The following is a 20,256-nucleotide window of genomic DNA, read 5'->3' on the forward strand; positions in this document are numbered from 1 at the left end:
GATTCCATTCTAAGATACCCAGTGACCCACAGCTTTACAAAAACATGCAGTTTAGGCGAGAATTTATGCCCCACTGTTCTGTAATTCCAATAAATTGCTTACATTGTTAAAATTTTGCATTTAAAGTTCATTTTATGTTTTGTTGATTTATGGTGATCAGACAAGCTTTTCTCCTGTGACCAATAAAAAGCACATAAAGACGTGCACAGGTCCTTATAAGGAGTCTGAAACAGTATGGTGGTGTGTTGAACTGCACACACTACCACAAGCACTTCCTTCAAGTGTTTGCCAGCTGTACTCTGGAGACAGCCAATTTAGTCAGTGGTTTGTGTGAAAAAATTATTTCCTGGACAGTTATCACAAACGTATAATTATAGCTCTGGTGAAAAGCCCAAGCAGAGAAGAGAGAGAGAGATAAATGAAAGAGAAAAAGAAATAAACTAATACAATATTTTCTTTTAAAATCACCCCATAATAGCATTAAAAGTATACAATGTTGCTATTGTGGTGGTACACTTTATTTTGAATTATCCTGAATCTACAATGAGTGTAATTGTTCTCTTTAAAAGAACAGTTTTGTGTTGTGTGAAAAAAAAAGTTTTTTTTAGTTGCAGGAATGTTTGAACAATAATGGTGACATTGTTTCTAGCTGTTCTAACCGTTTCATATAACCCAGTTAGGAAAGGGTGACCATAGATGCCTTTTGGCCACATGTGTTTACATAAGGAAATGCATGTGGGTTTGGGATGGCGCCTCTTGTCAGCGGCCGCTCTCTGTACTGATGACCCTTACAGAGCTGCTTTTTGCTTCTGGGTACGTTTACTGCACTCCAGATGTGTGCTGGCTCCAGAGTGGCTGCAAAGCGCAGTGAACTGGCATCCCAGGGCTCATCAATCCGTGGGGTAGAACGCCACAGTGGTGCTCTTGGCGCAGGATACAGGAAGGAGCACAGATATTCAGTCTCAGAGCTTCCAGAGATGCTGGTAAGCACTGTGAAATTCTCATAGAATAAATGTCACTTTTATTGCCTGGCTTAAACTGAAACGTCTGTAAATCACACAGCACTCTGGTTGTTCACATACTTGAGTACATTTCACATGATTAGTGTTATGCATAACAGCATGCGACATTGAAACAAAAAAATATTGCAGTCACGTAAAGGAGTCAGTGAATAAGTTTGTGGTTTGAGACAAAGGTTATTTTTTCAAATTTCCAAATCTTTTCTAGCCAAATCTTTAAATTGTATTTCATTTCTTTCTCCTTGTGAAATTTCAAATGCAATTTCCTGATTAAAAGGCTCTATTAACCCTCTGAATACTGACTGTTCCTTCATAGCTCACACATATATTTTTGGTCATGAACATCTGTAAAAATAGTTTCTGTCCATTTTATTGGTGAATTTAGGCAAACTGAGAAAAAACAAACTAACTCCTAACACATAAGAGACAATCGCCTGGGAATTCCGTACCAGACAAACAAACCTTGTATATGTTTTGATTTAGCAGTTAAAGTTTCATGGCTTCATGTCCCATCGCTGTTGCACTCAATGTGCTTGCCACACAATGAATTTTTAAGAAGTAATAAATATATTTCAAAAATTAACTTACAAGGATAAAAATTGGAATGCGTATGCCTGTTTGTCAGGCGTAAAACAGGTGCAAAGCTTACCAATTTAGCAGTGGGACAGCTTGCGCCCAATCTGCGCAGGCGTTGGTCTCACTGCTAAATTCATGGAGGTCTTTTTTTAGGCGTCCTGGGCCTCTAGTAGCTGTCACATGATACTGTATACTTTCAGGTCTTACCTCATTGTTAAATTATTTTTTCTCTTACATTACTCTCACAAACGGGACCAGGATACAGAGGATCGAAAAAGAAATTCCCACAAAATGTAAATAGTACAGATGAATCTTTGCATTCTGTTTATACACAGGTTTTCATGGCATATTGAACATATTAATAAAGATACAGAGTCGTACAACACCAGGTTATAGTCCAACAGCTTTATTTGAAATCACAAGCTTTCGGAGCTTTGCTCCTTCGTCACCTGACGAAGGAGCAAAGCTCCGAAAGCTTGTGATTTCAAATAAAGCTGTTGGACTATAACCTGGTGTTGTACGACTCCGTACATTTGTCCACCCCAGTCCATCACCGGCATCTCCGCATCATTAATAAAGATGGCACTCCTTTCACCTATAATTACCCCTGGAACTACTTCTGCAATTGGGCTCCAGACTAAAACAGCACCAGGAATTATAACGACACTGATACTGTTACTCAAGTCTAACTTTTCTCCTTTTTAAACCTACTTTTAATGTTTTTTGTTCTTTTTAAAGGTTTCTTCACACCACCTATTATTCAGGCAAGCAGTGGCTTGTTCGCACACTGGTCCTGTTTCTTTATTGATCTGACTGCACATCATGACTGCTTGAAGTGTGAGACGGCAACCTAGGAGACTCGAGGTCCACTCCTCCCTCCCTGTGGGGAAGTGACTGTTCTTTGATCAGCATTTCCCTGCCATGTTCCCCCCACCCCCCTCTCTCGATAATACAGCGGAGATGGGGAATTTCACGATTTGTGAAATCATGATAGGAACCTGCGCCTTGCCGATCCACTAGAGCATGAATGTGCTACTGTGCTCTGCTCTGCAAGCTTCCAATTTTATTTTATAGGACGTTTATCAAATAAATATCATATAAAATAACAAATAACTGGCAGTAACTTCATTGCTGTAATTCAATCTTGAAGTTCTGCTCATACTCATGAATGATTTTCCCACTTTATGTCATCTGCATTCCTTAGTTGAATTACAGAGATCCAACTGTTAGCTAGTTATTTACTGCCCTTTGTTTAATCACAGTAATCAATGAGAAATCTAAAAGAAAGTGTTTTTTTTGTTTATTTAATTTGGTACACAGATCTTAAAGAGTTAATAGACATATAGTTAATGATAGAGACAGCTGTCTGAAAAACAATGGCAGCAGAAGAAAACAACTCAGGGTTGAAGATCTCCTCACAGGAAAGTGGGCAGGAGCTTTTGATAATGTACTGAGGCAGAACAGAAGGTTAATTCCTTCAGTAATGAGGACAATGAGTCTCAATTTGTATTTGTTTGTGATGATGCTAAACTGCATTTGCTCCATAGCATGGCATAATTAGTCCCAGGTTAGTTAAAGCAGTTCATGATGCAGTCCAACTGTGTAGCGGGGGGGGCTGTGGTAGAATGTTGGTTTTCATCCCGAGATTCACCACATAGCAAGTTCCTGATTTCCGATGAGTCACTAGTGGAATTTGCCAGTGGGGAGATGCTTCCCAACATGAAGAGGAAAGGGAAGATGGTGGGTGTATCAACTCCAGCCACTCTTTAAGACACCAGAACCGTCTGGTTACAAAGGAACATTGGCAGGCCTGAAAACAGGTTACCTGTCATACCACAATACAAGGCAGAATGATGTAGAACAAGATCTAAGAGATAGGGAGGAAAATAAAACAAATTGGTTAGGGGGCAAAATTATAATTTTTTGAAGGAGCTATTCGCTAACATATTGGCCCGGAAGTTGCTAGAAGCGGCGAACCAACAGTGTTCATCGCTCCATAGATTTACACTAACCCACTAACTTACCACAGCCTTTTCTGGGTACATTTCCTCTAATAGGAAGCGGAGAAGAGCCCAGCGTAAGTTCCAGTGAAGCTAGGACCCATGGGAGAAGCAAAAGGATCGATCTCTCCCCTTAACCAATCGGATTGCAGCATTTTTGACACGCTACAAAACTGTTTCTGCAAACTGGAACGTGAAATCCAGGAAATGAAAGGTATAACATTAAAATCATTGCATGAACAGTTATAGACAGCGAATAAAAGAGGGTAATAAATAATCAAATTAATTAAAAGAGACAGAAGGGAAAAGTAAAAAAAATAATTTTTTAATTTAATTTTTTTTTAATGACCAAAAACTATTAAAATAAGGAGTAATGAGACTCCATATCTTTAAAAGTTCAATTTTAGTTGTTTGGCAGTCATTAAGACTTACCGCACTATTAAAACTTAGTGTAGACCTGGTATTTTTAAGCGAACCTGTTTTGTGGCAATATTAGTTACTTTCCAGCTGGGCAGATGAGCAAGTTGGCGCTGATTCAATGATCTCACTGATTGCAGTGGGTGATATACCTTTAATGCGAAGCTGTCAAATCGCCGGTGAACCAGTAGGAGCAAGTTCCGGATTTCCGCCTTTCACTGCGCATGTGCGAACGCTGGAACTTCCTCCTCGATTTTGGCACTAACAATGGTGAGCGCTGTTGAGTTCATCGTTCTTTTCCAAGCAATTTCTGCCCCATAATAATTAAAGTTTTTCTGAGGAATTGCTAAGATGCAGAGAGATAGTATTTTCCAGAATCAGGATCTTTAAATGTTAACTATTTATAGGTTACCACAGTCAATGGCTCTACCGGATGCATGGTGGAATAGCCTAATTGCTTGAATCCCTAATTCTAAATGGGGGAAATTAGCTCAATAAAATTGATAAAAACTTTTTTAAAAAGTAAAAGTTCATATTGTTCACCTCAAGAACGGGGAAAATGTGTCCCTGGCCACAATTTCTTTTTGCTATATACACAATTACACCTCTACACATAGCTCATTTAGAAGAGTTGCTTTATAAAATAATTTTGTGGTGGCTGCAGGACCCAGGCCTAGTAGTTTGGAATTGGTAAATTGGTGAGAATGTGGAACAGAACACCACTCTAACTGTTCCAAAAAGGTATTTCTTTTTGCTGCACACACTGTCCGTGGTTTTGGAGCACAGTCATTGCATTATGTCGGCAATTTTTTTTGAGAAAGAGATAAACAACTCAGTGTACAAAAAAAGTATTTGTCCAAGAAGCAATAGTTGTCAAAATGGCCAATGATAGACTTTCTGAATAAAAAAATAACTTTAAATAACTTAACTTATAAAACTATATATACAAAGGGGGAGGAGGAAGGGAAGGAATTAAGTGGCATTGAGATTTCCCTGTACTGTTAGTGGCCATTTCACCACGGTCACAGGCCTCATCATAGTTGGAAACTGCACCAGTTATTTAAATATTAAAAAAGGTTCTGCTAACAGGTACAGTGCACAGCCGTATAAAATAGCAACTTTGCACCCAGGTGCAAAAATGTACTCCGAGTGCAGCTTTGGTGTCCCCACAGAGAACGATTAGAAAATCACACCCAGCATGTGAACAAAGTGAAATCGGGATCAAACTGCGATTCTTTTCCCCCTCTTCAGGAAGAATTTATTCAATTTTCCAAATTACAAACTGGCTCACAATTTAACCCTTTACTGCAGGCTATTGAGTAAAATACATTACATTACGTAACAAAATTGATTGTGATCAGGTAATCAGCTGTTAAAGGGATTGGTAAATCTTATGAATCGATTTGTGAAGACCATTTGGTGGAGGACATATTTCCCCCAAAATTCATGGCTTGTAAACTTCTGTTGACAGTGCGACCAATCCGATGTGTCAAATATGGCAGTGCAAGTGTGTGTCTGACCACAACCCCTTACCTTCAGATCCGTTTGAAACTGTCCATAATCAAATGTAAAAAATGTTTATGTTTTCTCCAGTTTTAATCATTTTCTCTCTTTAGAGGACAGCTAGGTGACCTGAACTCTAGAAAGTGTCAGTACTGCTTTGTGACTGTCCACTAGAAGGTTGACCTGCTCTCTGACCTTCTCTCCCTCTGGTAGGGAAGCATCTATCTTCCATTTGGAGCTTCTCCCTAGTGGTGTAGCTTAGGTGAGAAACTCACCATGTGGGGAACTGCAAATGAAAATCCATATGTTACCATTCTGTAGCATCACATGTTAGTGTCCCAGCATGCCACAAGGTCAAAAATGTTCTCATTGTAAAATTCACAGTGCAAACTTACATCCACCAGCCAGCTTTGAGTTTACTAAACTGGCATTATTAGGGTAAGGGCTGAGGTTATTCACAGCCATTATCAACTTCATGCAGCCTTCCCTCCCCTGCATGACACAACACCATTAATAAACAATGTTAAAACAGAAATATTATCCCTAGGAAATTCTGCATTCACAGAGGGAAGCCTGAGTAGGATCATCAGCCAAGACTGAGATTTGAGCTTGGGGTCTCCAGCTGGGGATCCAATGTTCCAGCTGGATTCCAAACTTATTAAATGTTATTGGCAGGAGCGATACTATAGCACTGGGGGCTATAAATATTCTCTGTGATCAATTGTTTTAGAAACGGTCTTTTAAAAAATCACTGTGATTGCCTTTGTCGCATTTTTATCAAGCAATTTATTTGCACATTTAGTTTTTGCAAAAAAAGAGTCATGGAAATTCAGCAAGTTTTAAAGCTACCTTTCAACACAGCCCCTGGAACTAGGAAGGCCTTAGGGTACAGTAAGTGAAATCACATGTAAAACAATCTGTGTTCTCAAGGCTATTTGAACTAAAAAAAAAAATGGGATCATGCACAACATCCCTGTGATTATTTCTCCAGTCAGCAAAAGGAAAAGAAAAAATAGAAATAAAAGACACGGGAAAGAAATTAGCCCAGGTCAGGCTCTCACGCTACCTTTTTCAGTTTGCAGCTAAGCAAAATATTTTCCATCACACAACTTCGAGGGTCACCCTTTGTGGGAACCATATTATTTTTATATAGTTTCTGGGTGTTTGATGAATAGTCACGTTCCTTAACTGTAGGGTTCCAAAATAGCCCCATGTTATCCAGAGTCCAATGTAAAATCCCACCAGGTCATTAAGTTTATATACACCTCTGGGATGGCTTTATGCTGTTGGTCACAGAGCTAGTAGCCTTGCATTCACAGTTTCCCAGCTGCATTAAACTACTTTGTTTCTTTGTCTGTAAAAATATTGCCATGGTTGCACATTAAATAGTGCACTTCAAATATGTGGTTTTGATACAACCTTATTACATTATTCCAGTGGAACAATATTGAGATTTTTAGGAAAGACAAAGTGAGATAAAAATTAATGTTATTTCCCCATCAGCATGTTCCTGCTTTCAAAGAAACTTTCTTATGGAAGCTGAGTGGAGGTCAGGTATATTCTTAAAGGAAGAGAAGATAAATCACTCCAGCTGCTCTTACATATCTCATAGCAACTGGATAAACAACAACACTGGGAAAAGCCAAGAGCAGTCCCAATATCGCTCAGCCGTTAAATATCACATGCTACAGGATGATCTGAAGAGAAGGAAAAAATACATTAAAAGTGGTGCAAAGTAAGTAAAGTGATTGTTTTTGATTATTTCAAATACGGATATCTCTCTCCTTTTTTAAGACTGTGCAGCAATTACTCAATTGCTTTGGCCAAGGAGTTTTCAAAATTAATCATGGTTGAAATAACTTTGGAAATATAGTTTGTAAACATTTGAAATGTTAAGTGTTTGCAGGAAGACACAAGGGGGCCATTAATGTGATAGGCCATGCCCATTAAGCCTATGTGCATCTGCTCCCCCTGTCTGGCACCAGAGGCCTGAATCTACTGTGTGCCTGACACACCTAGCATTTAATAATGCATCCCTGATGCCCAGTGCATGCTTGGGGCTTGTGTACAAACTACGCATAAGGCTCAATATAGCCTCACATTATATGTTAGTAAAAGGAATTCTCCCCATAATATGATCAGGAGGTGGGAGCATCACTCAATAGGTTAGGCCTCTATATAAAATGGTTGCTGCTAAAGAGACCTGTTCTTTCAATTTACCTCTCGTTGTTAAAAGTACATTGCCGGTTTTGCTGTATCTCTTAGCAATAGTTTGTTTTGGTGTGATTTGGGTCTTGTTGGACGAGATAGTTGTTGACACTACTTGCAGCCTTTCTGACAGGTACTTAAAGCTGTACTGCAACCTGTCTATAGCACTGCTCCAACTGTTAGTTTGCTCATTGAGGTCCAACTACGGGTATTCCCATGGGCACACTTCTATTTGCAGGTTCTAAGAAGGAGGAGGAGGAGTAGAGGAGACGTGCCAGATAGGTGCACTAATATCTTCAATACTCTGTTCAGACACTTCCATATGCTGCAATTTGTGTACACAGGGCTAGAATATTTAATCTAGACATGTCCATACAAACCTGCCTGCATTGGCTATGATTCCTGAAGGAAACCAACAGCAAATTCTTCGCACTGACGCAGCCAGATGTATAGCCCATCTCCAGCACAGGACAGCCCGATCAGTCACTGTAAAAGTCATGGCGGCTTTGAACTTTTATGTGGTAGGCTCCTTCCTGTAGGTGTGAGAGCTCTCGTCACATTTTCAGTCCATTTTTTTTTAAGTGCAATATATCAGCTTTATTCTCAGCAATAATACATACACACGTACAGAGAGGCTGGGAAAGACCTGTTTTTCCTTTTGAATATCTCCCCACAGGGAGGTGCACCGTTCCCAGAGACACTGCAATACTGGGTCGATGCGTGGAGTGGACGGAGCAAGCCCCTGTTCCATCTCCCTGTTCCAAAAATCAATTTAATATATGGTCCCCAGATAGGGGACGTAAACTGATAAGAATAGATTTTTTTTCAAAAAATATACTTTATTCATAAAATTTGCAACAATACATACAATACAGTTGTCATATCTCATTCCAAACGTACACAATACAGATTATACAATTTGCAGGTTACATCAAGTACAGTTCAATGAACACATTGGACATAATTACAGTTCATAACACTCTAGGGTGCCTCATTGCATCACAATCAATACAGATTCATTACAGATTAATTACAGGTACATTACATTTCATTACATCAATTTGAATTTTACATTCTGCCCTAGGGGTTTCTCACTGATTTCAGCACCTCGATATACGGTGGCAGGAAGGCTCTAAACGGTTGCCTTTCCTCACAGAGCCTTTGCGGCGGCCGCACCCATCCTCAGTGCGTCCCTGAGCACATAGTCCTGGACCTTGGAATGTGCCAGTCTGCAACACTCGGTCGAGGACAGCTCCTTGCACAGGAAGACCAGCAGGTTTCAGGCAGTCCAAAGGGCGTCTTTCACTGAGTTGATGGTCTTCCAGCAGCAGTTGCTGTCCGTCTCAGAGAGCGTCCCTGGGAACAGCCCGTAGAGCACAGAATCCTGTGTAACGGAACCGCTCGGGACGAACCTGGACAAATACCACTGCATCTCTCTCCAGACCTTCTTTGCAAAGGCACATTCCAGAAGGAGATGGGTGACGGTCTCGTCTCCACCGCAGCCTCCTCGGGGACAGCGCGCGGTGGCGCTGAGAGTCCGGGAGTGCATTAAGGGTCTGACAGGAAAGGCCCTTCTCACCACCAGCCAAGCTAGGTCTTGGTGCTTGTTTGAAAGCTCTGGCGATGAGGCGTTCTGCCAAATGACATTGACAGTCTGCTCGGGGAACCAGCCGACAGAATCCACCATCTCCTTTTCTCGCAGGGTCTCGAGGACGTTACGAGCGGACCACTTGCTGATCGCCTTGTGGTCAAAGGTGTTTTTCTGCACAAACTTTTCCACGAAGGACAGGTGGGGCGGAACGGTCCAACTGGACGGAGCGTTCTATGGCAGTGTGGCCAGGCCCATCCTTCTCAACACCGGGGACAGGTAGAACCTCAGCACGTGGTGACACTTTGTGTTTGCGTACCGAGGGTCTATGCACAGCTTGATGCAGCCGCACACAAAGGTGGCCATCAGGATGAGGGCCACGTTGGGCACACCTTTCCCCCCTTTCTCTAGAGATTTGTACATCGTGTCCCTGCGGACACGGTCCATTTTTGATCTCCAGATAAAGTGGAAGATGGCTCGGGTGACTGTCACGGCGCAGGAGCGAGGTATGGGCCAGACCTGCGCCACGTACAGCAACACCGAGAGCACCTCGCACCTGATAACCAGGTTTTTGCCCACGATCGAGAGGGATCGTCGATCCCACAGTCCCAATTTCTGCTTAACCTTGGCAATACGCTCCTCCCAGTTTTTGGTGCACGCCCGGCCCCCCCGAACCAGATCCCCAGCACCTTCAAGTAATCCGATCTGACGGTGAAGGGGACAAAGGATAGGTCGGTCCAGTTCCCATAGAACATGGCCTCGCTCTTGCTACGATTTACCCTGGCTCCAGAGGCCAGTTCGAACTGGTCGCAGATGCTCATCAATCTGCGGACCGACAGCTGATCCGAGCAAAAGACAGTGACGTCGTCCATGTACAGGGAGGCCTTGACCTGAGTGCCTCCGCTGCCTGGGATCGTCACCCCTCTTATGCCTGCATCCCTCCTGATGGACTCGGCAAAGGGTTCGATGCAACATACAAACAAGACGGAGGAGAGAGGACAGCCCTGCCTGACTCCAGATTTGATCGTAAAGCTTTCTGATTCCCACCCGTTGATTGAAACTGCACTACTGATGTTTGTGTAGAGCAGTTGGATCCAATTGCGGATTCCCTCCCCAAACCCCATTTTGGAGAGCACGTCCATCATATACGTGTGGGATATTCTGTCAAAGGCCTTCTCCTGGTCCAGGCTGATCAGGCAGGTGTTCACCCCCCTGTCCTGTACGTAGGCGATCGTATCCCTGAGTAGCGCCAGGCTATCAGAGATCTTCCTGCCGGGTACGGCGCAGGTCTGATCGGGGTGGATCACCACCTCCAGGGCTGACTTGACCCGATTGGCGATGACCTTGGACAGAATTTTGAAGTCCACGTTAAGTAGTGAGATGGGTCGCCAATTTTTGATTTCTTCCCTCTCCCCCTTCTGCTTGTAACATACCATCAGTTGAAGGAGTGTGACATGCTACCTGCCAGGAGCATATCCCCGTACACTTCCAGCAGGTCTGGGCCTATCCAGTCCCACAGAGCCGAGTACAACTCCACCGGTAAGCCATCGCTTCCGGGAGTCTTACTCTTCTCGAAGGAACGGACGGCCTTTGTCAGTTCGTCCAGAGTTAGCGGGTGATCCAGACTCTCCCGCTTGCTGTCGTCTAGAACCTCCGTGATAGACGACAAGAAGGACTGGGAGGCCACGCTGTCTGTGGGCTTCGCGTCGTACAGTCCAGCATAATTTTCAGTCCATACTGCATTAAGCAGGTAACGGAGGCATTGTGTGCCAGGATCGGGAATTTTAAGAGTGGCTGGTTCAGGGAATCTCGCCCCTGAACAGCATGTTGTAGGCACCTTGAAATTGTGTAAGTGAGATTGCCTTGCATAATGGGATGAGTTCATCTCAGTTGGGTGCAGACACAGCCAGCACCTCACAGGCAAGACTCCTGGTCTTATGCAGCTGGGATCCCATTATTGGCCCCATAAAGCAGTACTTTGAAAGTCAGATGAAATTCTTAACAATTGTTTTTTAGACTACAAAAAAACTATTAGGGACTTATTCTAGGAAACACTGGCATGTATTTAATGAGGAGTGAGCACATAATTAATTTGAATCAGTGAGGAATTCCACACATTGTGAACCAGACAGTTTATCATGGAATATGGCTTAAATACGGCAACTTTTTCACTTTAATGTGCTCCATCCTGTTTATTGTAAACAGGCCATCTCTTCCCACAATATGGCTCCAATCCTTTCATGTAATTATTCCTTCTGCGGGACAGGATCTTTTGAAGATCAAAATTTAAATACATTCCTTAGAGAACTATTTTTTTGCCCATTTTCTAGGTTGACTTTGCAGCCATTTTCCACAATGTTCTGTGCTCTATATTCTCAAGACTAATTGAAATTTTAAAAAACATGAAAGAGGATCATGCACAACATCCCTGTGACTATTACTCCAGTGAGCAAATCAAAAAGAAAAAGAAAGATGCAGAAAGGAAATTAGCTTTTCATGTTACCTCTTTTAGTTTGCAGGTAAGGAAAATATGCCCATATCGAATTGTTTTGCAAAACTCATTACAAGCATTTTGCTGATTCTCACTGACATTTGTTCTCAGTGTTCAAAATACAGGAGGCAATTTTGAGACTGCATTATGAGATTGTTTTTAGGGGTTTGGGTATAGATTTACGGCCAAAGAAATGATTGCTCAGGAAGTTTCCTAATCTCACCAATGAACTGAATTATTTTGCTGACTATAACAAAGCAAGTATATGAATTACATTTGTTACTATTTCCCCTCCCTCTCCACTCTTTTCATAATTCCACCCTCCTTTGTGCTGTTTGATTTCCATATAATCTCTATTATCTAGAACAGTTGGACAGTCTAGGCAATGGGCTTTATAATCTCCACAAATGGCATGGGACGATTAATCACAGAAACCCTCTACCAGACCCTATAGTGTTAACATATATCCAAACCATTAACCATCAAGTCTGTCACTCAGCTACTTGCCAACTTCCATTAGGCCCCTCGCCCCAGATATTTGACTTTAAAACCCTTGTCCTCATTTTAAAATTCCTTCATGGCCATTCTCCTCCTCTCCTCCCCCCTCGCCAACCCCAGCAATCCTATGTCCCAGCATACAGCAATGTTCTTCCCACTCTGGTCTAATATGCATTACCTTCCCTCTGCTCCATCATCAGTGGCAGAACTTCCAGCCACCATATTCGTCCACTTTGGAATTCTGTTCTAAATCACTCTGCCTTGCTATATTTCTCCCTACCTTCAAACAGCCTCCTCAGAACCTAATTCTTTGACTGTGCCTTTGGCCATTGTTAGGTGGGGGGAGGGGAGCCGAGGGAAAATGCAGACTTCTGTCAGTGGTTGGTCAGCGGGTTCAGATAGCCAGCACGGACTCAATGGGCCAAATGGCCTCATTCCGTGCTGTAACCATTCTATTACCTGTTTTATTTTTGTTTTCCTGCTCGGGTCCCCTTACCCCCCATAAAGATCCTTGGGAATTTTCATTATGCGAAAGATTCTATAAAAGTACAAGTTCAAGACTGCATGGGGCTCAAACCCTGTTTGATCCCAAGATGAACACACCCAGCTTTAACGCACTACACCATGAGTGGTCACTGCATTCTAGACCGGAGATTCAAATAAGAAAGAGTTGCAATATTAAAACTACACTTCAATAAGGAATATCTGATTCTCAATATGTGCATTCCTTCAACTGATGGTATGTTCCAAGGATCAAAAAATAAATACATTTCTGAAAGAACCATTATTTTGGTTGCACAAGGAATTTAAAGCTCAGCAGAAATATCTCATTAAGTAGAAAACCTTCCTCTCGTGCAGGACGAGTTTAAAAGTTTTTCTTTGCCAAAACTCTCTCTCGTAACTTTTGTGAGTCTTTATTGCCACTACCCTTCCATCCTGAATACACAGTTTCTATATTAAACATAAAACTGACCTTTCTGGCTTCCGTTTCTCCTTCAATGAAGAGCCACCCTCCATTGTTCCATTCTGTTCGATCATCATGAATAAGCTTAATCCCCACCGGTTTGCCAGATCCTTCACTTTCCAGGTGCCAACACGACCCCTACTCCAGATGATAGCCCTTGCATCATGCCTCTGAACTTTCCCCTGCCCCATGCCATCTTTCTACCTCTCTTAAACTTAATCCACCATTCCCAGCCAATATTCTCTCCCATCAAAAATAAACTGCTTAGCTTGTCATTCATCTCATTGTTGTCTGTGAGCTCTTGCTGTATGAAAAATGACTGATGCATTTACAATGTGAATTCACTCTGAATTGAAACTGAAAGCTTATCCAGATTGAAATGTCTTTGTGTCAGTAGAGTTGCTTCTGTTCATCTGATCAGACCATTAGCATTTCTATTGCTACCAAAAGAATAATCATTCTTTTTGGGTTTTTTTGATATTTGCCTACAAACATAGGGGGAAAAATTGGATAAGAGCTGTTTTGGGGCATAGATAGCGTGATGTGCTATTACCCGCGCCCAATGACCCTTGCGCAGCAGGACATAAGTTTCGGCCGGCTGGAGGACTCACCTGCAATCAGCGTTCCATTCTAGGCCTTGCATGTGGAATCAATGCAATTCACACTTCCCACCACCAGGGGGAGCCCAATCTCTTTAAGGGAGGATGGTTCTTGGAAATCTCTTAAAGAAAATAACAGTCTGCTGTCTGCATGGAGTCTGAACGGAGATCACACACGTAAAACACAGATGCAGGTCCCATCCCTATGTTTACACACTGATGAGTTACGTTAAAACATTGAATAATGGTTGGACACTACTAAATCCCACATCCTCCAATCTGCATGCCAGACCTCACCAATCTGCCGATCTGAGTTTGCACCAGGCCTGCGAGAGTGCGTGCACCAAGGTTCTCTGCTGATGCACTAGAGACCTTGGTGCGAGAGGTGGACAGAAAGAGGGACATCCTATATCCGCGGCAGGGGGCAAGAGACCCTCCAGACATATATCCAAAAGGCATTGGGAGGCAGCAGGGGATGAAGCCAATGCCAGAAGCACAGCATCATGAACATGGATGCAGTACAGGAAGAAGTTCAATGCTTTGACATGAGTGGTCAAGGTGAGTGAGGTCAACTGTCAAGTGGCGTCTCCTACCAACTGCACCACGCACTACACCCCCCCATCCCCCACATACCAATAAACTCTTTCCATCAGTACTCAACTCTTCCAACCAGATGCTTCCTCTCACCCTTACACATTACCACTGTTTCAAGCTGCCCACCCACAACTCACAGGCCACACACACTGGCAGCTATTCACCATGACAGGCACACCACCCAGATACACGTCCCGCTTTCTTACAGGAGTAGGTGGCGCATATCAGGAGGCAGCAAGTGGCAGTGGCATTTAGCCCCTCGAGCCTGTTCCACCATTCAATGAGATCATGGTGGACCTGTGACCTAATTCCATATACCTGCCTTAGCCCCATATCCCTTAATACCCTTGGTTCACAGAAATCTATCAATCTCAGATTTAACATTCACAAGTGAGCTAGCATCAACTGCCATCTGCAGAAAAGCGTTCCAAACGTCTCCCACCCTTTGCGTGTAGAAGCATTTCCTAACTTCACTCCTCCACGTCCTGGCTCTAAATGTAGGCTATGTCCCCCTGTCCTAGTATTCAAGTCTAGGAGTCCTCCAAAAACAGTTACAAATGTCTCGGCAGCCAGAAGCAACAATCCAGCCACTAACCTGTAAATCCTGCACAGTCCCTTTAAATAGCGCTTGTGGGGCGGTCCTCCAGGCACATTAAGACACGTTCAGATGGTCGGGGTTAAGACTATGCATTGAGTTGAGCGTTGCACACTGATTGAAGCCATTTTCTCTCTACTTTACATGACTCCAGCGTTCGTTATCTTTGCCTGCGCTAACTTCTATACCAAGATGGCGTCCGGTGCATGTCACACTGGAAACGTGCGTGCACATCCAAGATGCTATCTTGGATGTCAGAGAGGTCGTGTAGCATTGAAACAACGGGTGCTACACAGCCCAATTTAGCGCCCATAATGTTGAAAGATACAAAATAAGTCAGCCTGCTTGTATTGCTAAATGTTAATGCTACTTCTGCCAAAGTTTTATCAAAGTGTCCGCATGGTGTTAAAAACTGAGGCATGGGGTGAATTATTCATTCATATGTTCTCTGCTAATACGGTACTGATATTAGACCAAGATTTCACAGAAGGGAAATGATGCTCTGATTTATATAGTCTCTACTGCAGATGTTTAGTCTCAAAGATATCCATGTGTAAAGCAGGGATTTCTTCAAAAAGTGTTGTCTGTATACCAGAAGGACTTTTTTCCACATAGAACTATTATTGTGCAGTTAAACTCTCATACACATTATATTCGAGAAGTCACAAGGAAGGGCAAGATGCCAAATACATCAAAATTACACACACGAACCATCGACAAAATTAGATATTCTGAAAACACTTATTTCAACAAGAGCTTGCATTTGTATTGTGCCTTTTATGTACATAAACATCTCAAGGCAATTCCCAGAGAAGGAATTGAAGCAAGCAATAGTAGAAGACTTCGGAAAATTGACTCAATGTACAATCAAAAAGATCTCAAGGAAGCTTTTAAAGGCAGGGAGAGAATCAACAAGCCGAAGAACTTTAAGGAGAGTGTTCCAGAAGGTAGAGCCTATATGGCTAAAAGCTTTGTCATTGAGTGAGGAATGCTGGGAGTAGTGAACATGCAGGAAACTGGAGTGGAAGATCCGCACGGCATGGGCTGGTCAAGGCTGCAGAGGAATGCAGAGGCCATAGAGGGATTTTGAGTTAGATGACAGTAGCCAGTGGAGATTGGCAAGGACAGAAGTGATAGGTGAATGATAGTTAGTGCAGGACAGGTTCTGGGTTGCTGAGTTTTGGACAAGTTTTAATTTGTGTAGGTGGAGCTCAAGAGGTTGGTGAAGAAGAGGATTTTGGAGAAGTCGATTCTTCATACAAGAATAGCGTGGACAAGGATTTCAGCTGCAGTAAGGGTAAGTTAAGTGAATAGACGGGTAATGTTGTGGAGGTGGAAGTAATTGAAGTAATATTTCAATTAAATGTGTTGAACTTATAAGCTGATCAGATATTCAGTAACTACAGTTAAAGAAATAAAGACTTGCATTTATATAGCACCTTTCATGCTCTCAGGACATCCCAAAGCACCTCACCACCAACAAAGTATTTTTGAAGTGTGGTCACTATTGTGTAGGCAATTGTTGTTTAGCATGCAAAGGATTTCTCAATTGATGGGAAAATGCTCCTATATTCACATAATCATTGAATTAATATTTTAGTCCCATATTTCAGGTTTTATAGTCCCTTACAGTAGCATTGATTTATATTAGACAGGCAAGATTCAAATTTTAGTACAATTATTTACAATATGCTACATTCTGTCCTCCCTTATTTTCATCTTTCAGTATGGTCAGAAATCCACTTTTACTTAGCTATCATTCTAATTAATGCTGGGGGTACAAAAACAGGTTCAGATTTTCAACCCTGAAAAAGGACTTTTGCTGCTTGCAAAACCCTAGTAAGCAGGTTCATGCCAATCTGCTTTGAATTTTCTTTACTGTCCCCTAAAGATCAACTTCTCACAATGTACAATAAACACATGCCAAATAGATGCTCATTTCACAAAACCATTAGAAATTTTTAAAAAAGCTGTCACATCCTCTTCTCTACAGTTCTCTGAGTCCTGATACCAGAAAAGAAACGCTTACAGAGGTATCACAGTCTTATGACCCTTTAGAAAGCCTTATCTTGGAGGAGGTCATGCAGATACATCACGCTCTAAGCACTGACCTCTGATTGCCATCTCGTCACAGGACTTCATTCATCAGCTGTGCGTTACCAACATCTTGCTTCTACTTGTCACACATCCTGACAAATGAGGCAGGATATCTCCACGAGCGTAGCTGTCTCAAGTTAGAATAAAGACTTTTTATCCTGATATTGTAAATAGAGGTGGCTACAAGTGTTACAGCTCTACTTCAAGTAGTAGATCCAAAATATGCAGCAGGAATCAATGTGTCATAAACTAGCTATGAGTTCCACATCATTAGGCTCTTTGTGGGTTTAGGATCAGTGGGATAGAAATTGGTATGTGTGCGACCATATTTCGGGCATAAAACAGACACAAAACATACCAACTTAGCAATAGGACGGCCTGCACCCAATCTGCACAGGCATTAGTCCCACTGCTAAATTCTTGGGGACCATGTTTTAGGGTCCCAGGTGAATGTCTAAAACGGCCGTTAGGCCCCTTAAATATGTTAATGAGGGGGCCCATTACCTGTAAGAGAGACCCCTTTATAAAATTAGTTATCGATGAGCTCAGGATTCTTCAGCAGCCAAATAAAGTTAAGTGTATTTTTCTTTTAAAATTACTTTTTCTTTGGAGCCAGGAGGAGCAGGAGTGGTCCCCCCCGGACTGCACAGTCCTGGCCACGACCCCTCCCCCACCCCCATTGCCTGATCCAACCCCCTCCCAGAACTTACCCGAGGGCTGTTCCCAGTGGCCTGAAATTCATTTTTCTCGTGGGTGGAGGTGCGACAGGCCCCGGCTGTTCAGCCCAAAGGTGTAGATGAGGCCCAAGGCCCAAATTTGAGACGTCCTCGGGCCTTTCTGTTTGGGTCCAGACTAATTTCTACCTCAGTGTGTTTTGCCTTCAAAACTAGTCATAACATGATCTGATATGACTCCTGCTAACTGAAGGCAAGTTAGAGTTCAACATTTTACACAAATTTTCCTAAACTATCCTTACAACGAATCTGTCTGTCAATTTTCTTCTTCCTAATTACTTAAGTGTCTATTTCAGCCTAGGAAACAGGCAGGAAAGAAAGAAAGAAACTTTAAAACTAGTGCTGATCTGGTGAAGGAGAGTGAGAGAAACTCGCTTGAAAGTAAGCATGGGGAAGAGAAAAGGAGAGATAGTCATTTGGGGAAGGGAACTGGAGAGATTCTGTTTTTGCACGAAGAAAGAAAGAAAAAACCTGTTTGAATGGGGGAGGAAGAGAGACCCTATTCAGGAACAGGTGGAGAATGAGAGTGAAAGAGAGAACTGATGCGCAGGGTACTTAGAAAAGAGAGAGGTGCCTTGTTGTGAAGGTGAACAAAGAGAACCTGTTGAGGGTAGGAAGAAAGAAACAATTAAACCCTGTTGAGGATGAAGAGAAGAAGAAAGGAGAATTCTGTTGTGGGGGAAGGGGCTTTTCTGCCTCTCCAGGGAGTGGGAGGGATGATTGTTCTATGGGCTTATTGGGCCCATGTTATAAAATAGCCTATCCACTGACTCTCCATTAGTAATGGGTAATATCAATCAATAATATCACTAGTCATATTTAAATGTTGGGTAATATCTGTGCTGTGGTGGTTTAAGACATTAGTGTAAATTTTGCAAACCCCCTTTAGTTTGCACTGTGAACCATGCCTCACAAAATCTATCACCATTATCTCGTCATTTCTAGGACTTGGGTTTGAATCATGACCACAGGTGAATATTTCCTCATTCACTCTGCCAACTGCAAGAGTTCTAAGTCGAATAAGTTTGGGAAGACTCACACAAATTCCTAGTAGGCATGGGCTCACAGCAAAACAATTGCCCATAATTTGGTACCAAATTGGCAATTCCAATCAGATAGGTCACCAGGATGGAAAATGGAAATTTCTTCTGGTTGGGGATTCAGTGACAAGGAATTATCAATTTATAACTGTCCTATCTGACCATGAGATGAGCTTCTGACCACATATCTGCTCCATCACCAAGGCCGCCTACTTCCACCTCCATAATATCGCCCGTCCCCGCCCCTGCCCCAGCTCATCTGCTGCTGATACCCTCATCCATGCCTTTGTTACCTCTAAACATGACTATTCCAATGCTTTCCTGGCTAGCCTCCCATCTTCCACCCTCCATAAACTTGAGCTCATCCAAAACTCTGCCGCCTATATCCTAACTCGCACCAAGACCCTTTCTCCCATCATAATTGTGCTCGCTGACCTACATTGAATCCCGGTTCGGGAACGCCTCGGTGTTAAAATCCCCATCCTTTTCTCAAATCACTCCATGGTCTCGCCCCTCCCTATCTCTCTAACCTCCTCCAGCCCTACAGCCCTCCGAAATCTCTGCGCTCCTCCAATTCTTGCCACTTGCGCAAACCCGATTTTAATCGCTCCACCATTGACAGCCGTGTCTTCAGCTGCCTAGGCCCTAAGCTCTGAAATTCTCTCCCTAAACCTCTCCACCTCTCTACCTCTCTCCTCCTTTAAGAAGCTCCTAAAACCTACCTCTTTGACCAAGCTTTTGGTCACCTGTCCTAATATCTCCTTATGTGGCTCGGTCTCAAATGTTGTTTAATAACACCCCAGCGAAGCGCCTTGAGACGTTTTACTATGTTAAAGGTTCTATATAAATGCAAGTTGTTGTTGAGGAGAGGGGTTAGAAGAATTTTTTTTTACACAGAGGGTTACTGAGCCACAGGGAGTGGTTGAGGCAGAGATATATATTGTATAGAAACAAATGACAACAAGTGAATTACAAACACTACACAAACCTCAGAACATCAGTCTTTTGATTTTTGCAGCCATCTTGTTTCCTTTCAGTTGCAGCAATTGAATCCTTTCAATACATATCAGAACACAATTTGAATACCATCATAAGAAATCCTTTTAGACTGAAGAACCTTGCTCACCTTAACTTTGTGATAGTGAAGTCTTCACATTGATGAAACAGACTGATTGCAACAATCACCTGATAAAGAAATCAACCATGTCTTGAAATACTGACAGATATGAGGTAGCTTGGTGGAACAGCCTATTAATGCCTGAATACATGCTGCACTATGGATTGTACAATATAGGTTCTGTCTTAAAATTTCACACACAGTATGTAGCCAATC

At 42.5% G+C, this 20,256-nt stretch overlaps 1 long non-coding RNA gene and 1 pseudogene across 1 annotated transcript in view; one reads left to right on the forward strand and one right to left on the reverse strand.

Annotated features, from left to right (window-relative positions):
- Positions 1–818: 818 nt before the first annotated feature.
- LOC137335471 (uncharacterized) overlaps positions 819–20,256 on the forward strand; it is a 29,850-nt gene continuing 10,412 nt past the window's right edge. Inside the window, exons 1-3 of the long non-coding RNA XR_010966424.1 lie at positions 819–983; positions 3,653–3,809; positions 7,019–7,250. This is a non-coding gene — a long non-coding RNA (uncharacterized lncRNA). The remainder of the gene's footprint in view (positions 984–3,652; positions 3,810–7,018; positions 7,251–20,256) is intronic.
- Positions 8,399–8,559, reverse strand: LOC137335533 (U2 spliceosomal RNA; annotated as a pseudogene).

This window comes from Heptranchias perlo, chromosome 19 (genome assembly GCF_035084215.1).
Source record: "Heptranchias perlo isolate sHepPer1 chromosome 19, sHepPer1.hap1, whole genome shotgun sequence".
Lineage (NCBI taxonomy): Eukaryota > Metazoa > Chordata > Chondrichthyes > Hexanchiformes > Hexanchidae > Heptranchias > Heptranchias perlo.